Genomic DNA, 6,499 nt, shown 5'->3' on the forward strand with positions numbered 1-6,499 from the left:
TATCTATCTATCTATCTATCTATCTATCTATCTATCTATCTATCTATCTATCTATCTATCTATCTGTCCGTCCGTCAGTCCAGCCAGCCATCTAGCTATCAGTCTGTCTCCCAACATTTAAAACTGAAAAAATGGTTAAAAACAGGCACTTGCTATATATACACTCGCAAAAAAAGAATCACACTTGATTTTGAATGATCAAAATGGCCACCATAGGAATATGAAAATACAGAGCAATAATTTGGGGTACATTCTACAAGTCAGCTATGATGTTGTAGTCTTTGATCATATCTAAATAATATAGATTCAAATGCAAAACCTATTAAAAGTAATTGTGTCTGAAAATACTATAAGCAACTAGGGAATACACAGTAATATGTATTTTTATATAGGTGTTATAAAGGCACCTACTGGCTACACCACATTATTACATGTACACATTTTCTTTATTTCTCCCACCAGATGGCACCAATTAATTGCAAATGAATTGAAAATAAGATTACATGTATTTTTCTAATATTTGTATTGACTTTAGAGGTGAATATTGTGTAGTACCATGAAATCCCCTCGAAATACAAAATATTGAAGAACAAATATTATGGAAACAAAATTTCACATTCACATTTCACATTCATTTCAAAATATTATGCTTAATACCTTCAGTCTGTTTTGACTGCTGTATGGGAGGAATACCAGAGGGTTCAAGTAATGATAAAACTGTTTGTAATGTTTAGACTGGTTCAAACTGTTTTTTAGTTACGAGCATGATGCTAGCATGTTTCTAGCATGTTTAACAAGTTGCTAGCATGTTTCTAACATGATTAGCATGTTACTAGCATGGTGTTAACATTTTGTTAGCATGATTAGCAAGTTACTAGTCATGTTGTTAACATGACTAGCAAGTTACTAGCAGGTTGTTAACATGTTTCTATGCTAATCCAACTAAAACCAGATTCAGTAAAAAAACAGCTAAAGATCAGCTGAAAACCAGCTAAGACCAGCCTGACCTGCTAAAAAAAAGTGTCCAAAACCACTTTAAAACTAGCTTGAGAGACCAGCCAAAGCAGCCAATCAGCTTAGGCTGGTTTTAGCAGTTTTTTTTCAGTAGGCAGTTGTTAAGCTTTGCTATAGCAATAGAAAGCTTAAATAAGATTCATCGTACAAAAGTTTTGACCCCCTCAATGAAAGTCTATGGGATTTTAGGTGGTTTTGATAGTCTGGTTTACGAAAACCGTAAGCCGGATCAGTCAGAAAAGATATAGCAACCCGAGTCAGACCAGTCTGAAGGTATGGGCCGAGTTTGGTGGTTGCAGCTTTAAAGGTCTAGGAGGAGATACACTTTAAAATTTGGTCTCAGAAGAAGAAGAAGATAAGTGGATAATAAGCAAACTCAACCCTGTGTCACGGGTCATCAAGGAATAAGGACAGCAAACGACGATGAATAATTCCAAACAGACTTTACTTAGGATTCTGACTTGGTACAACACATAACATAAGCTAATAACCGATGAAGGATAGAACAGAATCAGGACTATAAGTACACACAAGGTAAATGAGGGAAATAAGCAGGAACAGCTGGACAAGGATGAACTAATCAGAAACCATGGTAACTAATGAGAGCTCATAACAGACATGACAGAAACTGAACTAAACTGAACATAATCGTGACACCCTGCTGAACCTATACAACTTTAGAAGCTGGTTAGTTCTGGTTTAGTGCTGACTTAGCTAAAAGACCAGCAAAGATATTCTGTTTGACAGCAAATGTTTGATGGTATACTGTTTGGTTTTAATACTTTATCTTTAACTAAAATGTTGTTTTCAATGCCATTAGATAAAATTTGATGCCATATTAGAGTAAAATTGACAAAAACTAATGAATATAACATAACAAAATACTGACTAAATTTAAAGTATGATTAAATATGATTAAACAAAACAAAAACTGTAAAATAATTAAATACAAATAAATTATGCCGCAAATAACACCAAATTTACACTTTAATTATTTAATTCAAATAAATCCGTAAAATAACAGAAAAAGTACTGGCAGCTCATTACACATGAAATTATCCATTAATTTTACAAACATTTTTGTTAACTCTAAAGCACAATGCAATGCAGTGTAAAATTCAAAATACTGGTAAAAAATTTGTAACAAATAAATACGGAAAATTTCATTCAAATCATACAGTATATTGTATAGTATATTAGAAGTGCCTTTTTCTGTTCTAAAGAAGGGTGTGTGCCAATACATTTGTCCATATGCATGTACAAGTCATTGGTGTTCGGTGATGAGTTTCTGGCTAAAGGTCTGCATTTAAATTCACACCAGAGGTGTTGAGCTGGGATTAGGACTTGGCTTTGTGCAGAGCAGTCAAGTTCTTCCACACTGACTGAATCAATCGTTTTTTTTTTAACCTTGCCTAATACAAAGAGGCATTGTCGTGATAGAATAGAAAAGGGTCCGGTTCATAAAATTACAACAACTATTGGTATAAAATCAGAAGCACACAATTCCCTAGAATAGCATTATATGCTTAAACATTAAGATTTGTACTCACGGAAATTACTAAAGTAGTCAAACCTGTTCATTAGAAGGGGGTGTCCCAATACTTTTGGCAATATAGTGTGCAAGCCAGCCTAGCTATTCAAAATCTTTGTCTGCAATTTATTGACCTATTACTTTTGCTATTGCTTTTGACCATTAGGTATCAGTAACATAATGCTTTCAGTACCCGTTTTATGGACATAGACTTTCTGTACCACACTATTCTGCTGATATGGAATGAGTTTGACAACTTAATCAGTTATATTAATAGAAATGCTTCACTGGGGCAAACTAAAAAATCCTAAAATAATAAATAGGATACCCCATAACACCACCAGCATTTTCAGGAGTATCCAACATTTCTCAATCAGGATCTTACTCAGCTAAATGTGACTATTAGCTTAACAGCTGTATTCCTTGTTTGCTAGCTACATACAGCATACAATGTTAAAAATGTTCTACATTATGAACCTTGTGTGTTTAAAAGTGCGACTACCCAAATCGTCCTGCTCGGTTTGCCCCCCTCGAACTCGAAGACATCTCTAATTTGACAGTTTACCATCTTATCTCACTCGTGACTCTAGGCTATGTAGGATGGGACGAAACCATGCAGTGAATGGGGGGGGGGGATAATTTAGCTGGAAATGCAGAAATAAGCAGTAATTTTGTTTTATTTGTAACTATTTGGTAGATACATTTATAATTTCTATTACATTACTACTACTGCTGTTACTACTAATAAAACAGATCTCTGGGGGGCTCTGTTTGCTCTGTTGTTTACTTCATATTTTGAAAATGAAGGTTGAGATCAGTATTTTTTTTAAAGAAATTAATTCATTTATTCAGCAAGGATGCATTAAATTGATCAAAGGCGGCAGTAAAGACATTTATAAAAGGTAAGAGATTTCAAAAATATATCACCGTTTCCACAAAATATTAAGCAGCACAACTGTTTTCAACACTGATAATAATAAGAATGTTTCTTGAGCAGCAAATCAATTTATTAGAATGATTTCTGAAGAAACATGTGACACTGAAGACTGGAGTAATGATGCTGAAAATTCAGCTTTGCCATCATAGGAATAAATTACTTTTTAAAAAATATATTATGATAGAAAACAGTTATTTTAAATGGTAATAATAATATTTCTCAATATTACAGTTTTTACTGTATTTTTGATCAAATAAACAAGCATGCAACCTTGGTGAGCATAAGAAACTTTAAAAAAAAAAAAAGAGATCTTTCTAACCCAAACTTTCGAACAGCAGTGCAATAGGTCATCTAGGTATTCTATGTCAAAAATATATACATACTGCTGCAGCAATAGTTGTATGCTATTTTTTGTGTCTATGTAAGTATAGTATACTGACAATGATGATTCACTCACTGCATAATATTGCATTGGTTTAATTTAAAATGCATATGAAAGATGCAGTGTTACTATGTGTAATGTCTAATTGGGCACAGCAGAAAGAGAAAAATGATGAGAGATGGTGGCTTGAGGGGAACAATTGAACTGTAATAGCGTTTATGGCAGGGTCAGTCTGCTTTAGGTCTGTGTCACACTGTAGGTCTGCCTCATAGTGGTATACTGAAAGTATTGCAACAGACCTGGTACTAATGTCTCTCTCTCTCTCTCTTTTGAGCTCTATCTCATTCTATATTTGTCTCACTCAGTGTTAGCTGCTGATCTGAGAGCAGTTTATTTGTGTAGAAAACCACACCCAGATCAGCATAAAAGGACATCACTTAACTAAAGGCACTCTTTGATATTAGTTCACGTGCTGATGTATTATACAGATTAATTTTGGAGGAATTTAGAGACTCGCTGAATGAAACGGTCCCAAAATACACTGACTCACTCACAAATAAACAAAACACTAAAAACCTTCAATGTTGCCAGGCAAAAAAGAAAAGAAAAGTGCACTTCCATAATGTACTTAAAGTGTTTTATTTTCACACACTATTTTTGTACTTGTACTAAAACTTAATCTTTAGTAGTTCTTAAGGTAATCTTAAAGGGGTCATATGATGCGATTTAAATTTTTCCTTTCTCTTTGAACTGTAACAAGCTCTTGGTGCATAAAGAAGATGTGTAAAGTTGCAAAGACTAAAGTCTCAAATCCAAAGAGATATTCTTTATAAAAGTTAAGAGTCAACCACGCCTACCTAAAACAGCTCGTTCTAACACACCCCCACATGTCTACGTCACGATGTGGGAAGATTTGCATAACGCCGCCCAAATGTTCACGCAAAGAAAGAAGGCATAACTTTGATTCTCACTGTAGTATTGTTGTTGCCGCCGCCGCCATGTCGTGAAGACACTGTGTGATTTGTTGTGAAAGCGAAACTACTTTGTTTGGCCTTCCAAAAGAGGACGATATCTGCTTCGTCATGCCTAGAGCTGATCCGTGCTGGTCGCTGAGGAAATACATCAACTTCGCGCTGTGGATCGCCGGATCGGCTTTCACCGTGGACAAAGCGTAGTCCAGCCCAGGGTCCTCACGTGGATGCTGCAAGCCTCCTTCGTCGAATCCGCCGCCTCTGCTCACTCTAGCCCTCCGGCCATTCCTCACTTTATCCCCCGGTCTCTGCTCACTCAAGCCCGCCGTGTTTGATGCTGTGTTTCGTTGTGAAAGCGAAACTACTTTGTTTGGTCTTCCAAAAATGGACACGACTAGAAATCAGTGGTTAAGTTGTATTTACAACACTGTTCCAGAACAGTTCAACCCAAATATTCAGATGTGTGCAGCACATTTTATGGAGGACCGTTTCCTGATCCTGGGAGAGTAGACTACAATGTCGGCTGTTCTGACTCAAAAACTGTAAGTACGTCTTTTATATTTAAAGAGTTTTTATATTTTATATATTTAAAGCAAATATTTTGTTTGTCATTTCTCCGATCATAAATGCAGTCATGGGTTTTCATGTTTTTGAATCATCGCTCCGGCCTGACAGGGCATCATCACAATATGGTAAGGGACGTAACATTTCCGTCATACGCTTGAGGTATTCGGCCAATCACAACGCACTGGATAGCTGGCCAATCAGAGCACACCTCGCTTTTCAGACCGATGAGCTTTGTAAAAATCGACGCGTTTCAGAAAGCCGGAGCATAGAAGAGAAACAATAATGTACAGTATGTGGAAAATAATGTGTTTTTTTAACCTTAAACCGCATAAACGCATTTCTTTACACCAAATAATGTTATTTTTAGCAGCATCATATGACCCCTTTAAGAAGTACTAAAGAATAATTTTTTGTATATTAAGTACAAAATTAGTGCGTGAAAAATAGAGCACTTAAAGTCAATTATAGAAGTGCACTTTTTTTCGCCTGGGTGTAAGAATGATCTGATTCTTACACCACATTCAAAATTTGGGATTCAAAATCAAATATAAACCTGGAAAAAACCGACACACATTTACACACAAACTTTTTTTTAGTGCTGTCAAACGATTAACCACGATTAATCGCATCCAAAATAAAAAAATGTTGTTTACATAATATATGTGTGTGCACTGTGTATATTTATTATGTATATATAAATACACACACATACAGTATATATTTTAAAAATATTTACATATAATTAATACATGTATATATTTATATTCATATAATTTATATTATATATGAATATATTTCATATATAAACAAAATTTTTCTTAAATATATACATGCATGTGTGTGTATTTATATATACATAATAAATATACACAGTACACATACATATATTACGTCAACAAAAACTTTGATTTTGGATGCGATTAATCGCGATTAATCGTTTGACAGCACTAATTATGATATATTCAAATATATTCAAACATTTTCAATAGTGGTCTCAGTCTTTCGGATTCCACCATATGCTGCATAAACATTTTGTTGTTTTTGCTTTGCAGTGATTTAAATATCAGCATGACGTGAACAATGACAAACAGAAGGAA

At 34.7% G+C, this 6,499-nt stretch overlaps 1 protein-coding gene across 1 annotated transcript in view; it reads right to left on the bottom strand.

Annotated features, from left to right (window-relative positions):
- LOC107595150 (carboxypeptidase A6-like) overlaps positions 1–6,499 on the bottom strand; it is a 26,342-nt gene that overhangs the window by 1,054 nt on the left and 18,789 nt on the right. The gene's annotated exons all lie outside the window — the stretch shown is intronic.

This window comes from Sinocyclocheilus grahami, unplaced genomic scaffold (genome assembly GCF_001515645.1).
Source record: "Sinocyclocheilus grahami isolate Dianchi unplaced genomic scaffold, SAMN03320097.WGS_v1.1 scaffold197.1, whole genome shotgun sequence".
NCBI classification, from domain to species: domain Eukaryota; kingdom Metazoa; phylum Chordata; class Actinopteri; order Cypriniformes; family Cyprinidae; genus Sinocyclocheilus; species Sinocyclocheilus grahami.